This window comes from Ceratosolen solmsi, unplaced genomic scaffold, assembly GCF_000503995.2.
Source record: "Ceratosolen solmsi marchali unplaced genomic scaffold, CerSol_1.0 scaffold45, whole genome shotgun sequence".
NCBI classification, from domain to species: Eukaryota; Metazoa; Arthropoda; class Insecta; order Hymenoptera; family Agaonidae; genus Ceratosolen; species Ceratosolen solmsi.
In genome coordinates, this window is record NW_011948436.1 from 646,785 (window position 1) to 672,403 (window position 25,619).

Genomic DNA, 25,619 nt, shown 5'->3' on the forward strand with positions numbered 1-25,619 from the left:
TACTTTTCGAAAACTGTCTCTCTATTTCATCAGATAATATAATTTTCTGCAATACTTGGAACCTCCACCGCTCCACAAGTGTGATGAATTTATTTATTACCATGCCACGGATTTAACTACGACAGATATTCAGTTAATCGGTTTCGACTGCATTTATTTTATAGTTGAACAGTTCGTTACGATGCACTTGTCATTCGCGCACTCAATCCTTACACGAGTTGGTTACATTATAGGCAATGAAATTATTTAGCAATGGATGTATTTTACCATAACGATGTACTTTATTTATGAACATTTGAACATCCGTGTATATTTCAATATTTTTTAATAAATATCAATGTGCGGGGAAGTACATTTTTTTGTTTGATTGTTACGTCAAAGTAATTAAAATTTATCTAATCAAGTTGGATTTTATTCATTATGCTTTTTTTTATTTATAAAAATTATTAACATTACATAGAAATCATAATAATATGTAGGGAGTATGCTAGTATTTTTAATTAAAAAATAATTATAAGATAAGGTTAGTTCCATGTAAGTCGTATGATTTTGATTTTTTTATATTATATTATTTATATCCTTGTTAAAAAATACCGTCTATTCGAAATTCATTTTTATTAATGTACGTTTAAAGTCTATTATTGCTATCAGTTCCAACAGTGTTTGTAATTCGCATTACTCAATTACAAAATTTATAAAAAATTGTTTTCTTATCTTAAAATGTATCTATATTTTATGTAGATAAGTCTAAAGTAAGTACAATAAAATATTGTTTAAAAAAATTGATTAAATTGCATTCAGATTTTGACGACAATAATGTACAATGATGAAATAGAAGTTAACGAAGAAAAATAACTGTAAACATTAACATTTTACAGTTTTATACGAATATACATCGAGCGCTGTTCATCATTCAAGTCAAAAAGTCAAACATTGTTGTAAATAAACGATAAAAAGACTAACAAATACGTCTCTTTGACGAAGTAAGTAATGAATGCATTAATAATAATCTTTGCATAAAGTTTTCATTAAAGAAATTACCATTGCGACTGCCATGGACTATGATAACAATGGTAACGGCGGTAACAACAATACAAAAGTAAGCAAGAGCAACATCAACAATACCACTAAAAATAAAATTATCGTTGTAGATGACAATAGTTTGGGAGCGTAAGCACGGAGAATATAAAACAGAATTCGTCGAAAGGGAGAAATTGGGTGGCGTTGTCTAGAGAAAGATGGTAGCAGGGTGGGGAAAAGAAAGTACGATGGACAGAAAGACACGATGAATCCGCTTCGTTGGAAGCTGCGACCATTTTTCATTCTCTCTCTCCGTCTCTTTTTTTCATACTCACTCATTCTCCTTTTCTTGAACGCAGTCGCAGAGCATACGGTAGCGCGCGCATCGTCAAAATACTTGCTGCGAGCAGGAGGGAGAGGGTCAGCAACATCAATAGCAATAGCAGCAGCAGCAGCAGCAGCAGCAGCAGCAGCAGCATCAGCAGCAACAGCAACAGCAGCAGCAGCAACGGCGGTGGTAGCGGCAGCGGCGGCGGCGGTGTCGTCGTCGTCGTCGTCGTCGTCGTGGTTGTCTCTCTCTCTCTCTCTCTCTCTCTCTCTCTCTCTCTCTGCTTTCCGACGAGAGGGCAGTGGGGAGGATGTGGAAGAGGGAGAAAAAGAGAGGTAGAGAGAGAGTCGAAAGAGTGAGCAGGAGCAGGCATGAGGGAGGGCGTGAGCGGGAAATTCCGTGCTAATGATAGGAAAAGTATCGCTCAATTTCAAAAACTAATATTCATGTAACACGCGATAGATCTCGAACTTCTCGGCCGATGCTTCGACAATCCCGCGTAATTCAAACTAAAAGGTCGGAAGGTTCTGTCGTAATGGAAAATTTTAGCACTGAAATTCCTCAAGTATTGAGCATGTAAATTTAATAAAATTAAAGTTGGTAAACAAACATCCGTCAGACTCCGCTTCAACACAGTATTTATCTCGGCCACAAGGATGGTGTGCAAGGATCTCCGTGGAGTCTCATTGAGTACATCAATTGATGAGAAGACATCCGCGTGCAAAAGGAGGTCAGAGAGGTGATTGGATGGACGGTGAGAGGGGGAGGGGGGAGGTGGAGGAGGAGAGAATGAACAGCCCCTGGACGGAGCTGCTTGGTGCTCGACAAACATGTTATGTGCTGCAGTTCGCCAAGAGAGTAGTAGCGAGTGGGAGCTTCGACATTGCGGTCTTCATAGCAAGCACACGCACACGAATACAAACTTACGAAGTGCGTGCTTCGTTCATCCGTATTCTACGTCAGTGAGAAGTGCAGCGTACTTCATCCAGGTATGTGAAGGCGGGCCCGAGGCTTCACCTGCGACTGCCAATACCTTTTGCGTCATTTTCATTATCCAACAGCTGACTGAGGCAAAGACGTCCTTTTACCTTTAGGAGACGACGCTCCTTTCTTCTTCTCACCTTACCGACCGATTCCTCCCTCGACTTTAGCCAAAGCTTTTGCCGCTACGCACTTTTTGACAGTTCCGCGCTTGTTCATCCAATGTTACACCCCTCAATTATAAATTGACTCTTGAGCCCGACGCCTTTCTCACTCTCTCTCTCGCTCTCTCTTCCTATCTCCTCACTCACGCACGCACACACACACGCGCGCGCACACACGCACACACACACACACACACACACTCTCTCTCTCTCTCTCTCTCTCTCTCTTGCTGTCTGTCTTCTTTATTCGCCCCAGCGTTACCAAGCGCATGCGATAAGCCTATATCCGGCCCGATCTATTCACTGTTCGATAAAAGTATTTTTAAGTTCTTATCAATATTTTCATTTCAACGCTTCACGACCTGTTAAGCCTAATGCACAACATTACTTCCCATAATTGTTTCTTATTAAATATGTGGATTTGGTTTATAACGTTATTATCGAGCAAACATTAAAAATTTGGAATCGATAACTATCCTAGTGTCCCTTATTGAGATTTTTCCCCCTCAACATATTATTATTACTGTCATGTTAATATATAAAAGCTAGAATGAATTGGTGTGATTGATAGGTTATCAACTAACTAATTTATCATATTGTTTCTCTTACTACATGTGTATACACGTATTAAGTAGTGTTCTAAACGATATATTTTCTTAATAATTTAGTTTACAATATTTCTCGTATTAGCATTTAAAATCTAAAAGGCATTAGAAGTAAAGCATACATATGACTAGCAACATTGTTTCACTATTTGTACATAATTGTTAAAGAAACTACCCCATATTTTATATACTACTATTTTATCTTAATTGTAACAAATTACGGAAATTATTATTTGAATGAAATACTAGGAATATAATTGTGAAACATATTGAAGTTTCCATCGAATAAGATATCGCAATTTCGAGACTTTTCAAAAGCGAAATTATTACCGTTTTTCAGTGAAATTTATTGAAAACACTGGATTAACATTTACAGATAATTAAGGACGGAATTTAATATATTCGGAATTACGATATATCATAATTTATTATTAACCGTTTAAACAGATGTCTAATTATTTATAATTGCAGAAAATAATTCAAGAACAATCCACTGCATTATGTCATTGCTGTAGTTTATATTGTTATATATAGATTTTATTGTTATATATAGACTTCAAGTCCAACAACGCGCATAAATTATATTATTCCGAATAATCGAGGAACAAAAATGTCTTCATTACGTTTGTAAATTTGAAGTACGAAGTTGGCATACGCATTCTCCCTAATTACGCTGCCCCTTTAAAAGCGGTCCAAAAGTTGAGTCTACTACTTGTTTTACATCGAAAATGGATGTTCGATCGAGTGAAAGTACATGTCACTACAACAATTTTCATTCATTACAGCGTTCAAAATAACTATCTGCAATAGTCAACCCTTGGCTAGAATCGAGTAAATATTATTCCTGGCATGCCAACTTCGGTATCGTTCAATCGTACCGTTATCTCCTTTATTTCTTTTTATTTATTTATTTATTGTTTTTTTTTTTAAAGCATTTTTCACACACTTCATATATGAAATATTCGCTTCTTTAATTATTTATTTAATTTGACTATCGAATGGTTTCGTCCCTTTACATTTCACCCTACATAATTAATTAATGTCGCTGGAGCCTTGAGGTATAATTATTATAACAGCAAAATTCAATAATATCATATTGCCTTGTCAGTGAAAACAAGAAAAACTCTATATAAATATATATATATATATATATATATATATATATATATATATGTCTGTGTGTTTGATAAAAAAATAAAAATCAACATTTTATGTATATTTCGTAGACATTAAATTTTATTCAGTATTTAAAAAAATTAGAGTATAATTGCACATAGTAATTTTGAAAATACTTACATGTAATATTAAATGGCACTCAGTCTATGTAATTCACGTTGAAGAAATACTATTTTAAATGAACGATATGTTCTGAAATATTAAACTTGAGTTTATTGCATTTATTAGAAAATGGCCAAAAATGAAACCTATTAACTTCAGTTAATTTGAAACTTCAAATTATCAGACGGATTCGCATTCGACATTGAATTAAAAGCAAATGCACGAACATTGATAATAATTATATTATTACATGATGTAAGCGTATTTTTTTATTTTAAGCAAGAGATCCAGTTGCAATGAGAAAACCGGGAATTGAATATTTTCAAACGTATGGGAATAGGATTACAATATTTCAAACATTAATTTGTTGCATGAGAAATACAAGTCAACCAAAATTTAAAGCAAGAAGTTATAAAAAAACGTTTGTAAATGTAAATGCAACTTAGCTGTCGAACGCAAATTGCCTTTTTCTGCTTTCCTTACAGTCCATCCGACCGGATTCTATCGCACAATTTCTTATCGTGCTTCTCTTACTGACTTTGTATCCGTCGTTTCCCCCACCTAGCTCTTCTGCTACATACACACGTGCCTACGTGCACGCGCACATGAACACATTAAAACGATTCCCAATTCAAGATCTTACCAGCCAGTGCAATTATATTTATGCGCCGTTCTGTGCAGCTTCCACTCTTATCGTATTTCCCATATTTAATCGTTCTCATTATTGTCGAAAATAATTGTTTGTCAACAACCACCCCCTCGTTTCTGAATTTCACTCGGCCTGCTTCACCACCAACTACTGTTATTGTATTATATATTTGCTAATAATTGTTCTTCCGCCGCTCATTCTCGGGCAATCCGATGGCTTGTTTCATTTACGGGACAGACATTATTTCTTCTCGGCGCCGTCGATGCGTAGCCATTAATTTGAGCTTCCCTAACAAATGGGTACCGCGGCATTCGTTTCCTTCTTTTTACAGCTCCGCCGAGAGGAGAGAAGGAAAGCAAAAGCTCGGGCTGTGTTTTATGCGCAGCTTTATGCAGACGCGTGAAAAGCTTGGAAAAAGTTTGAGACCAATTTTTCTAAAAGGTCCTGGCGGCGGGGTCGGACGGGGGGGGGGGGGGGTAGAAGGATAAGAGACGATCGCATCTCCATAATGGGATACGGATTTCGAATCCTCGCACTCTATCTTACTCAGAACGTATTCTCGGTGAAGGATTCATTTTTTTATAAGTATATAAAGTAATTTCTTCTACGATGCGACCAGTCAAGTTAAATGTATCGAGGCTGTGTTTCGTTGGGCACAATTAAACATCATCCTCTTGAACCGATTGAATAATCCGAGATCCTCTAACAATGCTTTAAAGTTTCCGATGGTCCGCTTTGTTGCAGCTTTCTTTAATACCTCGTAAATCCGCGCTTGCGTAATTAAGTACCTTAATTCCATTGAAATTTGACGCTATCGTACATCATTCGTATCTTCTGTTACCTCCATCTGTTACTACTACGCAGTTTTTCACGTGTACTACCCAGTCAAGATAAGATCATCCTAAAGTTTTTTGCCCGTCTAATTCTTTTAGATTGTGCACACATTTATCACATAATAGAAACAAAGTTATTAAATGAAATAGCTCATTTTAAAAGAGATTGAGTACAATTTGATTGAGATACTTTCTATAATTCAGCTCTATGGATTAAATATAGATTATCTCTGTAATTCATTTTAAATTGCTTTAAACTTGGCATTTTTCGATTCACGTCTTCGATTCATATCACGTATAAAACAGGTTAAAGGGTTAGCGCTCATTAGGGCTACAATTATCATTTTTAAAATATTTGTGCTTAGATCTTTGAACGGAGAAAAGCACTTAAAATTTCATTATCTAAACATCTTAAAGAATAATAACCAATATTCGGCTATTATTAAATATTAAATTTCTCTCATTTTTGTTCAATTCAAGAAATAATAAATAAATAGCCTCTACTTTCTCATTCCCTTAATAATACACTACAGCAAAGTCTATTATTAATGCTAATCACTAATTTTATTACAGTTGCTTTTATAATTCTTTTTTTTCTCGTAAAAATTCAAAGAATAATATATTCTGTGCTATTTTATGAAACGATGGTGTTTTATTTTTCGTTGCTGCGCGGGATAGTATTTTTCTCTATTACTTAAAAGGCGAAAATAGTTGGTCATTCTATATTTGAGGTAAAATATATGACAAAGTGGTACAATTTGGTTTTGCGTTTTGCATACATTTTAATAAAATAATTAATAATTTTATTTTATTTGTTTTGTTAATATATTCTTTGATATTTTCAATACTAAATCATATGTTGTACAGAATTATGTGTAAAATTACGTATGTCCCAAGTGTTCATAGGGTTTATTATAAAGTTTTTTATATATTATATTAAAAATACCAAAAATAATCGTAGTAGCATAATTTTCTATTGAATATATTTAGATTTATTCTTAATATTCATTTTAATTAATGTTTAATTTAATTGGAATTCTTCAAGATTTAATTAATTAATTAAATATATATTAGGAAAAATGTCAGAAAAACTTAATATTGCAATGGAAAATAAAATAGTGACATTATAAATAATAATTATTTCAAGCATTAGATATATGAATTTGCATTATTTTATTAAATTATTATCTTCCCAGATAATATTATATACCAATTAAAATTTCTTGACATAGTAAATAAAAATATTAAAATGTATTTAGCACATGAAGAAGTAATACTTGAATGTTTAAAATCTTAAAAATATTTAAAAAATATATATATATATATGTGTGTGTGTGTTTTTATATATATGCGAGTAACAAACAGAATCTATAATTTCAAGTTGAAAGAATTGTAAATTAAAAATTTGATTTTTTGTGATTGTTTCAATCTAAAAATACACCTTCGAAACTAAAAACACATATTCTGAATTATCTTTTCTTTGATTCATTTCATTACATTTCATTAAAAAATTATTACACCACTGCTATTATCATACTAACATATCTTGAAAAATATTACTGATTTATAGCATATGAACAAAATTAGAAATGTATATTTGATATTTCTAATTCTTATTTTGAAAATATAAAAAGAAAATAATAGTTTCTTTACAAATAATACTTTTATATTGTATTTTATATAAAATATGTTATTCTGCGAATTTTCAACAATATTGCATGAATAAAGTCAACCTATTATATCAGAGACTTATTATTTCTATTATAAATTATTTCTCCTCTGAATATATGCTTTTTAAAAATTATATTCGTTATGCGACACATATGTTGTAATTGAAAAACAATTTTTTTTTTAAAATTAATATTAACTTATGCTCTGATAATATTATGTTATGAGTAAAAAAAAAATTTTTAATTCTAGCCTATCAATTATTATTTAGATATTATGTTCCATATTTAAATTTACAGAATAGTATTTTACAATTATGAATAATTATAAATAATTATCCTATTATTAAATGCATTTTTTACATCATGATTGTTACATTATATTTGACGGTTTGATCAATATTAATTAAAATATAATTGTTCCTCATAATTTAACGTAATTCTCTATGTCATTAAAAAAAAGTGATATGCATTTGATATTTGTAGATTTATTTGTTTTTATAGGTAAATGAATAATGTTTATCCAAGACGAATATTTCCTTTATCAACAATAACGAAGTTTTTGTGCTTAATAATATTTTTTAATTATACATTCAATGTAAGATTATTATTGAGAAAAATTATATACTTTCGATATCTTCATAAATATTTGAAAAAAATTCTAAATATTATGAAAAAGTATTTTTAAGTCCTTTCAAGCGCGGCTGCAATTACAAGTAGAAATATTATGCTAATCAGTCTAACCTAATCTATATACCATCAATTCCTTTACTGCGGCTAACTGAATTTCAAACTAAATAACTTATAAGATAATATTTGAAATGTAAATTACACTATCATTTTCAAAATATGTGTAATTGTTTTGACGTATAAAACGCGATTAAGAAAATATTCGTATCATGATTATTAGTTTTATAGATAATAATCTATATATTTATATTATAAAATTACGACTTCTTTTAATTATAATTTGTAATTCTGATTAGATAGTAATTCTTTAATTGTCACATTCATTTGGAATACTGATGATCGTACATTAAGTGAAACAAGGAATAGTATTCGTCTCGAGTATAAATTAAAAAATTCTATTGGAACAAATTTGTATAAAGATTAGATGTTACATAAGGATTATTAGTTTTATCCTAAGAATAACCACAAATATTCAACTCTACTGGACTTTTCTGTTAATAATCTCATCATCAGTCATAATATTTCATACTTTAATCTGTTTTGATATGTTGTAATTGAATTATGAATTGACTCTTTATGAGTGAATATTCTTAGAGATTATTCTAGATTAATCTATTTCAACAAGAGCTATTATTTTGAATTCATGAAGGATCGATGTAAAGAAAAATTGAATATTTATTAAGCATTTATTTCTATGAGGTAATAGAATGGTTATAATAATAATGCGGCTCTCCTATCGTTTCACCCTAAAAGCGCAAATTCGAAAGCAATGAGAGTATCCGAGGTAGCAATGAGCTTTTCAAAGCTTCGAAGGTTCACTCATACAGGATGAAAGAGAAAAAAATCGACGGATGTTCATCGAAAGAACACGCTCGACAATCCATTAACGTGTCTTTGACTGTCCACTTTAGCAGGTCCCTGTCGACTATGAAAAATCCAGGGCCCGTCCGCTCGATATGCGCTAGACTTGATTGTGTGTCATTGAAGAAAAAGCGCTGTTTAAGAGTAAAAAAGATCTCGTGTTATGGCAATGATTCTTCGAGTATTGGAAGAGACTACTCTTCTTCTTTGTTTTTGCAAAGCCATCCATAGTTGCTTCTTTGCACTATTTTCACGTCACTTTATTAAATATGCACCGACGGCTAGGGAAATATGTCTGTCCCAATTCTTGCACAGAATTCTCATCTCTTTGAGATTATTTATCGAAATTACAGTGAAGCATACGTCGAATAATCAGTATGGCACATATCTAAAACTGAGGTTTGTACCAAAGATTTGCTGGTGTATCGTTTTCCGTTAATTCTCTTTAATTAATCTTTTCTTATGTTACTTTTAAGAAACTTTAATGCTGTCAATATGAGATAGTCACGACAAGTCTTTTTCAACAATAACTTTCTTATACTTCAGTAAATACATTTTTAATAATAAATTATTATTTGTGTATAAACAATTCTTTATAACAAATAAGCATTAATTGAAAATTTATAATAAAAAAAGTTCATTAGTCAGCAAATATTTTAATTTACCTCTTATTTTTGTAGTGCTTGATTTTTCTGTTGATATCCTTTATTCGGTAAATATGATATATCTTACTTTTTAAGAATTATTGAGTATTGAATTGAACAATATATTACTCGAATCCATGCATACACATAAAAAGAAGTCTTCCTATATTTAATGCATTTTCTGTATTAAATTTCATGGAATTAAAAGTACGTTATGGAAAACATTTAATTAAAACAAACATTCATATGCATTTATTAAATTTTTATCTTACTGTTCGTCCTATTCAATACAATTTTTAGTATAATAAATAATTTAAGTATAATAAATAATTTAAGTATAATAAATAATTTAAGTATAATAAAACAATTCTGATTTTTTTTTATTATAACGTACGTATTAATACATTCATATACTATTCTGGTTTATAAGTACTTCACGTTTATACTCGATATTGTCCTAAAAATCTGGACAAATAAATATAAGTTTGAATTTATTATTACTCTATTATAAAAATCAATGAAAATATTGTATTTAAAAATCTATGATTATTATTACTTGATATTTCAAATAGTTTAATATTGTTTCGCAGATTGAAATCAAAGGAAGGGCAAAAATATTTAGTTTTTAGTTTCGTTTCACATATAATATGCCCTGGTGTACTTGATAAATCAATTTCTTGCATTATGTTTATACTGTATATCCTATATTTCCAGCATAATCACATAAAATCAAGTCGTTATCTTTGTTTTTTTTTATACATTCACTCTCAAACAAGTAGTCTTCGATTTATCTGCTGATATTCTTCAATCTCAAACTAATTACAATAATCAATCCAGTTGCAAGCAGAGGAAAACAGAGGCCAAATAAATAATTCAGTTATAAGTTATTGATCTGAAATAAAGAAAATATATTAACAAAAACATCAATATATATATCAATATACATATATATATATATAGAGAGAGAGAGAGAGAGAGAGAGAGAGAGAGACAGGTGGTGTCACCTAATAATCCATTTTAAGGGTTCTTGTATGTACTTAGAATTGAAGCTCGAACGATAGGGAAAGACAAAAAATTTGACGATTTTTCTATTATATTATTTGGGAAAACTCTACTTATATTTATCCTCACTCTTGATTTGTTTTCCCTATTTATCTCCGTGGAGCCGAAGCAACTTAAGGATTTCTTCATAATTCTTTTTGATCATAATTTTACTTACAAGTTGAATATATTTTAAACGATACAATTCGATGACTCATCCACCGAATGTAGACAGTACAGTGCAAATACATACCATATATTAATATATCAGTTATTTTCTATATATAATATACAATAAAAAAAAAGAAGATTTTTAGCAATTTAATATTAATAGAATAGGTAATAACGCGTAATCTATTAATGTATTTTATAATATCCATTCTTTCTAATACATATTAAATATTGATACACATAGGGTTAATATATTTTTAGAAATACTTATGAATGATCATCTTTACGTTATTTCATATTATGTCAGGAGTATTGAAAATTGCACTATTTACGTTTGTGATTTCTTGCGAATAAAAAGAAAAGAATAAGAATCGCATATAAAATATGTGTAAAGTTGTTTATGGAGGGAAATGTCAATGAATATCAAAAGTAAAATTTTGCTCATGGTAAGCTATAATGCTGTGACAACGATAATAATAAGACTAAAAGACTTAAAAGTAGTAAATAGTAGATAGATTTTTGAATTTAATAAGAAAGATCGTGGTGGATATTTTGTAAAGTATAAGGGAGGAGATAAAATTTTCGAGGTGGAAATAAAGCTAAGAGTCATTGTATTTTATTTGAAGATGAAACGGTTGAAAGTAGCTAATTAAATCTCAAGGGTTAATAAGTAAGGCTGAACTCGGGGCTCTTACAAGTTGCGTAGCGATTCAACCATAGCACATTGGTTTTGCTACTTGCTTGGTGCCGTGACTCGAAGTAATAAGTATTCTACTTCTCGTGCACGTGACATCGTTAACATCCATGGCAATTGCCTCCGTATTTTCATATCACCAATAGAGAAACGAAAAAAGAAAGAAAAAAACAACCAAAAAATCGGAGCTTTCGTTCTAGAATGGGAAATAAGCTAGTGCAGAGATGATACAAGATTATTTGTTAAAATATCCACTCGAATTGTGACTTGTCTTGTTATTGTCCGTGAAAGGGAATAAAAGAGCCCTTCATGCTAATAAAGTCGAATATTATCACGCGCACATCTAGATTGAGGCTGCCGACACCGATGCCGACGTCAACATCATTGACAAAGATTACAGTATCGGTGTTGCCTACTGTCAATTTCTCATTCGTGCTTTCTCGGTCTTCCTCTAGTGCACGGCCTTTCTTCCTCCGCTGCCTGTACGCATATTATCACAAAGCCTTTATCCGATTTGCCGTCATCCGCGTTCCCGCGTTATATTGTACGAGCCAAGCTTTCATGTTCGTGCGTGTCATGTATGGTACGTGTGTGTGCACGTGTGGTGAATAGTGTCGAGCAGCTCGTTGCTTCGATTTCAAAGAGGGGAAAAGAACATCGAGCCATGTTGTTTGTCAGCCAGTGCGCTCCTAGGGTTTGTGCGATTGATTTTATTTCGGATAATCTATGCAAATTCATAATTGTACCACCCGATCCTACATACCAGCAAAAATTATTTAGTATTATAAAGTTCTTACTATACGCGCACAAGAGAAATTTATAAGATTTCTATTTTTGGGGACAAAGATGAAAGACATTCATCTGGCATCTTTTATAAATTAAATTATTAAATTACCTATAGTCTTACTTTTAATGATAGTTACGAAAAATTTGTAAAAATTATTGTTAATGTTTATATTATACCTGTTATTATATTTCAATCAGAAGTGTTTTTTTTTTTTTGTAAATATTTTTCTTAATAGTTATATCGTAAGAAAAAGTGATGCAACCTTAATTCTATAATATTTTTGTTTACATTGATTTTGCACAAAATGAAAGATCTGTAATTTCCAATGAATGAATGAATAGATATTTTAAAGCTCCATTGTGGTCTTTTAATTTTAGTTAAAATGATAAGTAAATTACGAACTTGTCAGCATGAAGTCGTTATTCGCGAACTTTTGCGAGTGTTTATGCTTCATGTAAATGCATTAAATAGAACTTTTTTTATTCACTAAATTAAGCAAAAATGGTTATTGTTAAACTATTTACCTAAACGAAATTAGTAATATCCATTGAGAATCTATAATTCAGAATTCAGACATGTATTAGTATAACTATTATTCTTCTTGCATATATTTAGCCTTATCGAATCTCTTAAAAATAATTCGCTTCCTGAATTTGTTTAGCTTTACTATTAAACGATTAATTAATTAATTAATTAAAAATTAATTATAAAAGTACGTGGATACAATGCAATAATACAGCAATGTTGATAATTCGTTCGGAAATCGAGAATGAGAAGAGAAATAAGTGATAACATCTATCTTTGGATTTTATTTTCTACGAACATATTACTAATAAAATTTATTTTAATGAAAGATGTTAACGACGATGTTAAATACTTATCAAATTGTAGTATTTTGACTATGTATAAAATGATTTGCGGCTTAACAGGCAAGGCCTATTTAAAACCATCTATCTAATTATTATTATTGTCGGTTATTGTCAAATAAGAGTCAATAGTTTATACAGTTGTGCGCAAGAGAGCTATAACATGTACTTAAAAAATTCAAAATATATAAATAAAAGAGGAGCTTTATTATCTCTTGATGATTCTATGGAATTGACGAGAAATTAGAGATTTTCACGTGCAGAGTTCTCTACACATGCAAAATGTGGCCTTTTTGTCGCTCTAGTAAAAGATAATAAATTCAATATAAGTTAATATTTATCAATGAATTAGTACTTTAACGGAGATAAGTGCATCGACCAGAAGCCTCTAATGTTTGTAAATATTGTAATTTCAGATTAAACAATTATGATATCGAATTGAATGGACATTGAATCTCTACGTTCTAAGCTTATCTAAATAAAATAATACTATAACGGATATCCAATACTAATTATCGTACTGCAGTAAAATAGTGTAAATGGCAATATAAAATGAGAATATTTAACATGAATGAGGTGAATGCACATCACTGCCAAAAACTACCTCGCTTCTCGTTAATTAGTATTTTAAACTTTCATAATATAATACGCAGTTTTTATTATTATGTTATGATAGAAAGCTTTTAATCATTTGCAGGACAAAAACAATGAATGAATAGGGAACGAAATTGAATTATTGCCTGCGATATGCATAGGCAAATAAGTAATCATTGTAATAATTCTTCGAATATTTTTCGTTTCAATGAATCTTATATAAAATTAATTTTTTAATAATTATCGAATTTTTTTCCCTCTTAAATTTTTTAAGTAATGACAAATTAAAATAATACTTTATTTTAGAGAATATAGAAAAATAGCATAATTTAACACAGTCAAATGTAATTTGAATTATATTAGTAATTCTTAGCGACAATTACTCAATGCGCAATACGTGTAATGTATTTAACATTGCTTTTATAATCTTAGTTTGTAAATTGGAAAATAAATATTATAAAAATTGATATGTATTTTATTGAACTTGAATAATTAATTTATCATAGTGTAGAATATTTAATTAAAGATTTATTCATAATTTCAACAATACATATCGAGCATATAGCGTTCATATTCAATTCTTGTAATTAATATTTATTAGATATTCAATATCGTTTTATATCTAAAAGTTTGGTGCAATAAATGCTAAGCGTTTCTATTTTAAATCAAAATAAGAAAATATTATAATTTCAAACAAAATACATAAATTTTATATACTTAATATTTTAATTAAATAAAAAATTATAATTTATAATGATATTGTATCAGATAAAAAGTCATTTAAATGTACAACCACTACGTTTGCGATATCAATCAGTACTTATGAAACGAATTATGTAGCATTAATAATAATGTTATTAACTTTAAATTAACGAAACCTCTATAATTACGTATTAAAGAACATACAAATAAAAATTTTATTTTCAATACGAAGTAGATGAAATTTTAATTGACTCGGGAAGATACTATTGATTGTTAAATGTACTATTAATAAGTATTCATTATTAATGTAAATTCATTTCATTATTCTTTAATTGTTATTCAATCTGATAACAATGGCATGAAAGTTTAATAAATTTCACGAACTTTGGATATTATTTTTATTATTCTACCTTGCCATAATTATTATAATGAAAAAGGAAAACACGTATTTATTTTTAACTTATAATGATTCTATAATTAAATAATTATATTTTAGTGTGCTCTTACTATATTTTATTCTATACATTTTTATGGCATTATTTTATTTTTATATTTTATGCTTTTTACCAACAGACTTATAGACAAGAGGGCGACATATAATTACTCTCAAACATACCTTATTTCGTGTAATTAAGCACACATTTTTTAATATACGTTTCATTACAATGTTATTTTTTATTTACTTAGATTCCTTAATTAAATTATTGTAACACATATCAGTGATATAAGGTGAATTTTGTAAAAAGGCCATAATTTATTATTCTGAAGTTTCAACAGCTGCTCATCAATATTGTAAATTCCTTATAAATTAAAAATAATGGATTATTTGATAAAAAAACATTAATTGCAATAACCGAACAAAAAAAATTGATTATTACTTTTATGAATTAGTTATTGAAGAATTTGTCATCAATAAATAATTGGTATTACAATTATAAAATACGGTCTTAAAAAATTTGATTTACTAAATACCATACGTATGACGTTGTCACATAATAATTATATAAGATAGTAATTGATTACCTATTTACTTGAATATTACGATGGGATTGAAATTCATTTTTAATTTCACGATAAAAATAACAATGAATTACAAGTAGTATGAATCAATATAGAAAGGATGATGAAAGTATTATAGAAATTCTAACGTGTTTATTAATAGAAAATTAAATATAAATAAGAAACGTTAATGTACAGCTCAAATTATTATCCTAAGTGTAAATGAAAATATATTATTAATATACAGTACATGTCCAAAATGTATAATTAATATCATTATTAGTTCAAAAATTATCATACACAATTTTATAACAATTTAAATACATAAGAAATAATAATTAAAAAAAACAATGTTCATACAAAATAAAAATATATAATTAATTAGGAAATATTGTAAGTTAACCGTATCACATATAAAAGAAACATTGAATGTTTCGTGGATACAAATATTTGACTTAATATCCGCTGAAATTGCGGTAATAATTGATTAAATGCTTAATAATAATTCTTATCTGAATATGAATGAATATATATCAGAGTAAAAAATTTTAGAAAGCAGCTTTGAAGTTTTATTATTTTAAATGTATATGGACAGCTTGGCTTTATACGTTAAAATACTCAAGATTAGAATAAATTGTAAATATTACCTAAATATAAGCATTTTACTTAACGAACGGAGGAATAACAAAAAATTATGGAATCAGAAATATTTTGTAATACCCTATTTATATAATCCTATATATTAATAATATATAACCCTATTTATTAATATATATCGATTAAAAAAAAAAAAATTCGTTCTTTACCAATAAAATATTTTAGATTATTAATAAAGATTCCTAAGAAATTCCTACGAAATAATATAACATCATAATATAATAAATATAATAATACAATAACATAATATTAATGTAATTATTGTAACTAATTAAAATCATTTTCATAAGGAAAAGTGTAATATTGCTAATTTAATCAATTTAAAAAAAAAAAGTTAATCCAAAGATTCTAAAATAATTACAGGTAATTTAAAATAAAGAAGAACGTTAGAATTATATATTTAAATTGTTTTTAAGAAATATCCTCATATTTAAATTATTAAAATATTTTAATCATAAACTCATATTTTAATTATTTAAAAAAGTAAAAATTTCGTTAAAGCAAGTAATGAAATGGAGTAGAAATTTTGTAAAATAAAATAAAATAAATAATCATAAATAAGTCGATATTATATTATGAAAGTAGAATTATCCAACTATACATGCTGTAAAATAAATTAAATGAATTTAAAAAATTTATGCAATCATAAGTGATATAAAAATAAATGAAAATAGTCAAAATAAAAAAGTAAAAGATAATAATCTATAAATACATTTTTTTCTCTCTATTGTCTTAGTATATAACTGAACTTTCACTTTGCTCATGTAATATTGAAAGTTAGGTATTTACAAAATAACTATATTTTAGGAAATATTTTATAAATGTAAAAAGGTATATTAGAAATATTTTTCAAACATTTGCAAGAAAAGTATAAAAAATTACATAATTATAGGATTTATACTTTACTCAATATTGCATGAACAATATTTTTATGTACATCAGAGTGTGTCAGTAATGTAGTTAAAATAATAAATACAGTGCTTTAGTTGGTGAAGAGAAACGCGAAAAACCATTAAATACATCAAAATAAAAATTTTGAATATTAAATAGGTAATATCATATTATATTATAAAAATGTAGATCGTAATGAATTTGATATAAAATTACAATAATCACAACAACAAAAATGATAATAAGAATAAAAATAATAATGAAGAATTTCTTTGTCACGTTTTTTTTTTTTTTTATACACTCGGTATTGATTAAATTGCAAGGAGAAAATGTGTAACAGTTTTGTAGTGACTAAGATGTAAAAGAAGATTCTTCCAGTTAAGGCTGGCAACTATGAAAATGCAAACAGTGTTCAATAAGAAAGCCATTGCTCATTGAATCTAGAGGTTGAAAGTACCTGTAAGACAAAGTTTCTTTAGCAATGGACCTATAAAGCTCTCGCGAGGCAGACGGAAAAATCTTATGACTCCATTTCCGGTGAATATAACGGAAGCGCCGAGCTTAAAGGCTCGAGAACGAAGAATACCCACGTCTACCGTTCTAAATGCAACAAGAATAACATCACCAACACTGGCGGTAGTACCAACAGCATTACTAAACGTGTATATCGCTCGCGAACTAGTATAAGGCTCAGTGGGAAAATACTTTCGTAGATTTGTACTTGACGAGGGGACACGAGATAAAGGGCGCAGACGCAAGCGAACCGAGAGCGCCTTAAGGCTCATTGTTATCTTTCCGTGGTCTTCGGGAGTGGTGACATTGTTACCGCTTTCACTCTTCTTTTCCACCTACCCTATTTAATTTCGTTGAAAAATTGTCGACGAGTTGGCACACGAAAAAATGACAGAATCTGCTTTCGTTTCCGCAGCCGAATGCAAAGTGCGAATTTTTCATCGAGTGACCTCTTGCCAATATCTCCCACCTTCAATTCTGGAGTACAAATATATCTTACCTTAACAACGGTCGATTTAATCATATTATGATAACGACACTATTCATCATTAATATACATGCGTGTGTATGCAGATTAAAATTCTTGAAAATTTACAACTTTACAACTTTTTTTCAAATCATAAACCTATATTCTAAAAAATAAAATTAATTGTTGGGGAAAAAAATCGTCTATCACTATTACTATATTTTTTTATTTCTTAATTATGTTGTTGGAATACTCTTATCCGTTGATAGGCACTCGATGAATGCTTTTGAAAATTTAAATCTCAAGTTTAATTAACATTATAATATAATATTAGAAAAATTAATGTATTTTAACAAAATATGAAGATTATAGAAAGTGACCAGTTTAACAAATGATTAAATATGAAATAAACATAAATACAATTTTTATACAATGAAAAAACTAATAAAAGAACAAACCAAGATAAAAAAATATCTGAAAACTGAAGAATTCTACGAAAAATTCATTGTAATCTTATTTTATTATAATTATTACATATTATACATAATACATCGAAATAAATTTCATCATTATTATAATATTAATTTAAAAATATAATCGCAATTACATTAATAGTTTTATAAATTGTTATGTAAATTATTGCTTTTTAATTAAAGTTAAAAAAGAAAAAATAAGAAGTCTTTTAGAAGATTAGAAAAAAATTCAAATGTGTATTTGGAATGTCCTGTAAATAAAATAATGTCATTATTTCTAAATATTGTGATAAACCAACAAGAAGTATGTGTTCGTTTGTTTATCACACTTATTAAAGGAGATAAACGCATAATATAATAGGTGTACAATTGTCTGACAAACATGTATTAATTGAAATTAGAATTATTTATTATAGTTAACATTTACATATTAAAATTGTAAAAACTATATAATGATAGACGAATAATCAGTTATCATACATTATATGTATTAATTTATAAAATTATTACTAATCATTATTAACTGAATGAATTATTTCTTAAATTATTAATTTACTTAAATTTATTATTTTCCCGATAAGAATATAATTATGTAATTTAATATGACATAAGGTATAGTAAAAGTGATGCAAAAATAATATATATGTAATTATAATAAAATATAAAAAACTATTTAATTTTTAAAATATATATTATTCACACGTGCATATGATATAAAGCATATATATATATATATATATATATATATATATAACAAAGCAATAATTTAAGAAGCAATTATTCTACTTTTTGTATATTTCTATTTATATTCGACCTTATTGTACTACAATGCACTATAATGATATATTTTACAGATTGTTTAAAAAACAATTTTCCTTTACTTCGTTTTGGAAGAAAATTAGGAATGGAGGGAATTGAGGTAAGTTTGCAATATTATGTCAGTCATTGATCAAAATTAAATAGTTGAGATTAACAGAGATATTGACATTGTTCTACATTTTATGTTACAACATGTTTATGTTTATACGCTATATATAGGCGCGCGCGCGCGCGCGTGTGTGTGTGTGTGTGTGTGTGCGCGCGCGCGTGCGCGTGTGTAATATAGTTATAAGTAATATAGATATTGGGACATTCAATTAATATTTTTAGCTTAGGTATTGCTATTTTTAGAAATTTTCACGCACAAACAATCATAATGTGTACAAAGTTTTGTAAATTTATAATATGACGAAAGTCTAATGATACCAGTGATATATTAGAAGGCGATGGCTAGAAATATCATCAACAAATGTATAGTGGAGAGATATGTCAAGAATTATTTATAGTATATTTTAATACTAATATATTTTAATTGTGAAGAAAATATTTATTATGATTAATTCTTCTTTATCATTATTTTATTGGATGGTCTTGTGTAAATTGTAATTTTGCAAATACAATGTTAATTACGTTTTCTACTTAATCACAGTGAACATCGCTTTAGAGCGATGAAAAGGACGTAAATTTAAAAAATTGCAGAATAATCTATATGCCTCTATTGAGCTTAAGTAATTTTTGTCAACGAATGACATAACAGTTTGGTGTTTTTAAAAGTATAGTGGCTGTTAAACTTTTTAAAAATTTGCCCTCCTCTTAATTTTGTTACCAGACTGAAATAAAACGAAACTATTTATTTTAAAAAAAAACTGTAAAATTTAAGATTACAGTATAGCAGAAGAATAATAAGGTCGAATATATAAAAATTGTTCCAGGTGTAATGGGTCATTGTATTCGTCACGGTGAAGTTTATGGTTTCGAAGTTAAGTGAAATTGTAATTTAACAATAAGAATATGGTGTTTTTTTTTTAAGAATTGGCTAGAATGAAGGAACTGAGAGGGAGTTGGATGACAAAGTATATTGCCTTGGCAAATTAATTTAATTTACTTGGTCGCTGAAGCGAAAATTTTGCTTCGGACAGGAAATGCAAAGGCAAAGAAGACGAAAGGTGTGCTCAGTGGCCGAGATGAAAGAATAGAAAAGGCTGACTGATGAATAGTAGGTAGGAAGGAGATCGAAAGAAAAAGAAAAACTCGTGAACCATCGGCGCAAAGCTTCTAGGCCATCCCCTCGGCATCGTATGCTAACAATAGTGGACGAGAGACGGTCACTACTCTTCTTGCTCATTGTTAATTGCATTCGTGCCTGATTCTTCTTGCTATCGCTATAAACTAATATCGTTGCACAGCAGTGGAGAAAACCGGTTCCTATTTCATCACCTTCTTTTTCTACTCATCATTTTTCTCATTTTTATTCTTCTTTTGTTATTTCTCCTTTTATAAATTTAACGTCGCACGGAAATTAAGGTGTTCGTTGACTGATGCATGTGTGTATGTGAATGCTCGCGTTTCGTTCTTTGTATTTCTTGGCTCGAACTATGAAATTGAAAAGCAATGGCTAATGAAAATTCTAATGTACATTTTCTATGTTCGTTTTTTTTTTTTTTTTTTTTTTTTTTACAATCTGTGAGAAACAAATGTAGGTAATAATACAATTAAGATTTCCTTTCGTGGAGGGCACAATAGTTTAAGATGCTGAAAAAACTTGTGCCAAATATGTACTAAATGTTGATGTACTTTGATTATTTACACATTTATCGTTATTTTCATTTCCCCTGTATAGAGATTTTTAAATTATAAGTAATCTTTTTAATTGTACATAACACTTTATTTTCAATTACAATAAAATTTTAGTGTACCATATTATGTTACGAATACATCACAATTATGTTATTTTATTTGAATTGCAAAATAAAAACATTGAATTTTTAATTTAAATTATAATTTGGATGAACAACTTGTAATGAAAACTTTTCTCAAACCAATTATTGAATTTATTACAGTGATTATTTATTTGATATATACTTATAACTAATTTACTTATTTGTTTAATTCCTTGAAAATCAATGTAAGTGAAAATTCTTTTTCTACGTTATATTCCATTTCTTATTTATTAATGAATTTTACAAAACTGTCAAGTATGAATGAAAATGTATTAAATTTTATAAATATTTTTTTACCAAAATATAATTGTATTTCAAGTAATTTTTTATTGTAAAATAATATATTGACTAAAGTTTCATAAGCGCTCTTTCTATGATTCCATTAATACTAGACTATTGCAATTGATTGATTTTCAATGCTTTTATTATAATTAAATGTTATATATATATATATATATATATATATATATATATAATGGCTAATGATATCAAGAATTTAGTATTATTCGTATATAATTCGGTAATAAAACAATAATATAATTAACTTAAGAGTATATAATAATATTATAATTTTACAATAAATGAGAATTACATTGTAGCGCAAAGAGGAGGTGTAATTTTTAACCGTTTAGTCGATTCACAGAGTCGATAACTAATTATTTTGGTGTAACTTTCACCTCGACAACGGATTTCGTTGAGTCATATTTTTGCGCCAATTTTATTATTGCGAAAATGCAAAACAATAATTAAAATTTTTTAGCGACAACGAACATATCTATTTTCGAAATTGATATGCGCATTGTCGCGCGTATCTGCATTGTTATGTATTAAGCATAAAATTAGCTTACACGCATTCATCCTTAAAAAGTGTACGCGTGTATATAAGATAATACAAGCATTTCGTTATACGAAAGTGCCCGAGAATTATATTTTACTCCTAAATATTCAAGCTTGCCCATCTCGTTTTATACACGAGCTCTCACATCTGAATTTCCAATTCCGGCATGCGTGCAAGTACCTCAAGCACTCTATTCGCATATATGCATGCACACACATGCAGTTTTGATACCTTCTCGATGTATCGAATATTACGATAAGCCGTACACGTGATTTTACCTTCTTGTATAAGATATCTCGTTGTTGGAACTTGTCGAGCCTACGCGTATAATGTACGCTTAAGGTGATATGCGAATTCCAAGATTATTTAATCTTTTTTCGCTATTTTTCAATTATTTTATAGTACGGTACTATATTCGAATTTCAAATCTGAGATAAATTCTTAATTACGAAATAAAAACTAAAAATTTGTCTTATAAAATAATGTATGTATTATATTTTTATTTTATTTCATTGAAAACTAACGTAGACTAATGAAAAGAATTTTTAGATTAATTTATAACTTTTCTTTTATTTTTAATACTGTGATTATAAATTAGCGGCATAACTCAATTGAATGGCCAATGGATGACGGTATGAAACTTAGATTTCTATCGCTAGTCTTAGTGCTCGTGGATATTTCGAAGCATTAGTCAAACTTCACCGAAACCGACGTATAATACGAAAGCGGCTTTAATCAAGGATATTCAACATGTACTAATAATTAATTCCAAGTACATCGAAATGATGCCATAATAATGATAAAACTTCCTGCACGCCAAATTCTCAGTGCTCGTTCATGTATTAAAATATTAGATAGGCCGATAGAAAAATAGTTTCTCTTATTTAAAAGAAAAAGAAATAAAAAATGAAGAAAAAAAAAGTAATTCTTCGTACTTATATTCTATATTACGCCCAACATAGTTATGACAATTTGCTGGAACGTCAACAAGGCGAGAAATATTATAGATAACAAGTACGAAGGTAATAATCAGTGCTATAGAATACTGTTGAAAATATTTGCATCGGAAACTAAAAGCAGGCGAAGAAATAAGTGGAAAAAGTAATGAAAAAAGTTAAGAGTTGTTATTATAGTTAATATTAAAAGTTAAGTAGTTTATTATAAAATAAACTTGAGTAAGATCAAAATTACATTTGTAAAAAGTTGGAATACTAAATTTTTAAATAAATTTTATCGTTGAAAAATTTATTGGATATAATGTAACAAATAAAATCTAACATAGAGAATGAAAAAATATATCGTTGAAGTATCGCCGTAGATTGATTAAAAGATGGCTATGTCGTTAGAGCAGTGCGGCACTTAAATTTAGTTACTCTTATAGAATAACTCGAATTAAGTATTTATTTCAGGCTTTATTATTGTTATAGTTTTATTTTTAACAATAGCTTGTTAAAAAAAAAAAAAAATGCGTGTGCGTGTGTGTGAGACAAAATAGTGATCGGGCAATTTATACAGACATCTCGCCGATCTTGATCACAAAAGTGTCAAAGGCGCTTATAAGGAGGCAATAATGCTAATCGCTCTACATTCACGAAGTTCCAGCACCTACAGGAGCTTTCATTTCCTTTATTTTAATGCATATATCCGGGACTTGCAGCGTATATCACAGTAGGGCATTGCATTGTGTGCATTATAATCTTGAGGGAAAGAAAGTCAGGCGGCGCGTATGTAAAATGCAATAATCTCTTAGAGTCATGGAGCGGTTTGGAAAAGGCGAAGTTAGAATTGGTGAACGACGAGTGGGTGGGCAAAAAGCAGGAGGACAAAAAGTAAATTTATAAATAGCGCTGCGCTCGCGGAACTTTTCGGAATATCGCTGAAAGCTCCGGAGCGCGGGCGTAACTTTTACTTGAACTTTATAGCTCGATAAATGAATTGATAGTGGCCGTCCGGATGCTAGTAATACGCGTACTCCCTATTTAATCATCTGTCTCCGGGATATGCGAAGTTGTAAATTGCCGCACTTGGTCGTGCTTATCCGTAACATTTGATAAAGAATAGGACCTCGACGTCGCTGTGAAGTGGTATTTGAATAAAAGCCCATCGTTAGCTCCGACGGTTCATTCGCATTCTGTGACAAAAGTCAAATCAATCGATCTTCTTGTCATTCTCCCCAAAGTCAGCGCTTAATTACTTATGAAAAATCCGTTGTCGGACAAATAATTGCCAACAATTTATAAGAAGGTTTATTGGCGAAAAGCCCTGATGTCAGACTTGATGATACAAGTTAATTTTAGAACCCTATAAAAAGCTGTGTTACACCGGCATTGACTCTGTGCATGCGTACTTTGTAGTATATATTAAATCATAAAGTTTTTTTTTATTTTTTGTTTTTTTTTTGTTTTTAATTATTATATATCTCTACGTAATTGTAAATTTGTAATAGATGCATCCATATTTTATGCCTTCAGCGTAATAATTCGGTTGGTAATTTTATTTTCGTGTACGCGCGTGTCAAATTTTTATGATCGAATGGGCCTGTTTGTTCCAAAGTACACCATAATAAATACAATAATTTATTAGAGATAATAATATTATACTGTAATCAATAATTTTGATCATAAGACTGTAACTTTTAAATAAAAAAAATCACATTTCATGATAAAATTGATGTTAAATGAAAGTTGATTTAAATTAATTTCAATTAAAAATCAATTGTAAAAATTCATTTTATTAATAGATTTGCCAATAGTTAAATGCAAATTAAGATAAATATTAAATGGATACTTAAGATATGTATTTGTTTATCGATTAACGTATACACGTTCCATTAGTACGTTTAGCAAGATTGCCGAGAGGGTATCAAAAGTGTCGGTTATAGATTTCGATAAAAGCCGAAGGAAGAGAGACATTACTGCAGAAAATAGCGGAAGACGGAAGTTATCGTTTAGCTAATTGGACCCATAATTTTGAAACATACTAGTCACATTAAAACACAATGCGTATTAATTTTGAGATACATTTTTCAATGGCGTATATATGGTAAGTAAATTGGAATACCAATACGCAATGCATTCATTGCAAAGCAAAGTTTGTCTTTTCTAGTTTGATGTAATTATTCATTTCTCGAACTCTTCCACATTCAAGTCCGAATTACCAATACAATAGATATTTATAATCAATATGGAAATTATAATATTTTATTATTATTTTATATTATTCTGTAGATTTTTATTTTCTTCTGGATTATATTAAAAATTAAAACATATATCAACTATAATTTTTTTTGTGTTATTTACAATGCAATTTATTTATTAATTATTTCATTTATTTCATTTATATTCTTTGGCATTGATTGGTCTTATATAACATTTTAATGTGATTATTTTCACGTTTATTATATGAGAATTTATATATATATATATATATATATATATATATGAAGGGA

General features: G+C 28.8%; 1 protein-coding gene across 4 annotated transcripts in view; it reads left to right on the top strand.

Moving 5' to 3' along the window:
• Nucleotides 1-2,169: 2,169 nt before the first annotated feature.
• Nucleotides 2,170-25,619, top strand: part of LOC105365025 (uncharacterized) — a 32,834-nt gene continuing 9,384 nt past the window's right edge. For 2 of the 4 annotated variants that reach the window (XM_011503079.1, XM_011503083.1), the window contains exon 1: nt 2,170-2,337. The gene's annotated coding sequence lies outside the window, so the exon portion shown is untranslated. Of the gene's footprint in view, nt 2,338-14,018; nt 14,035-19,438; nt 19,494-25,619 lie in introns of those variants that run through there. The other 2 variants (XM_011503082.1, XM_011503081.1) reach the window with 2 other exon arrangements.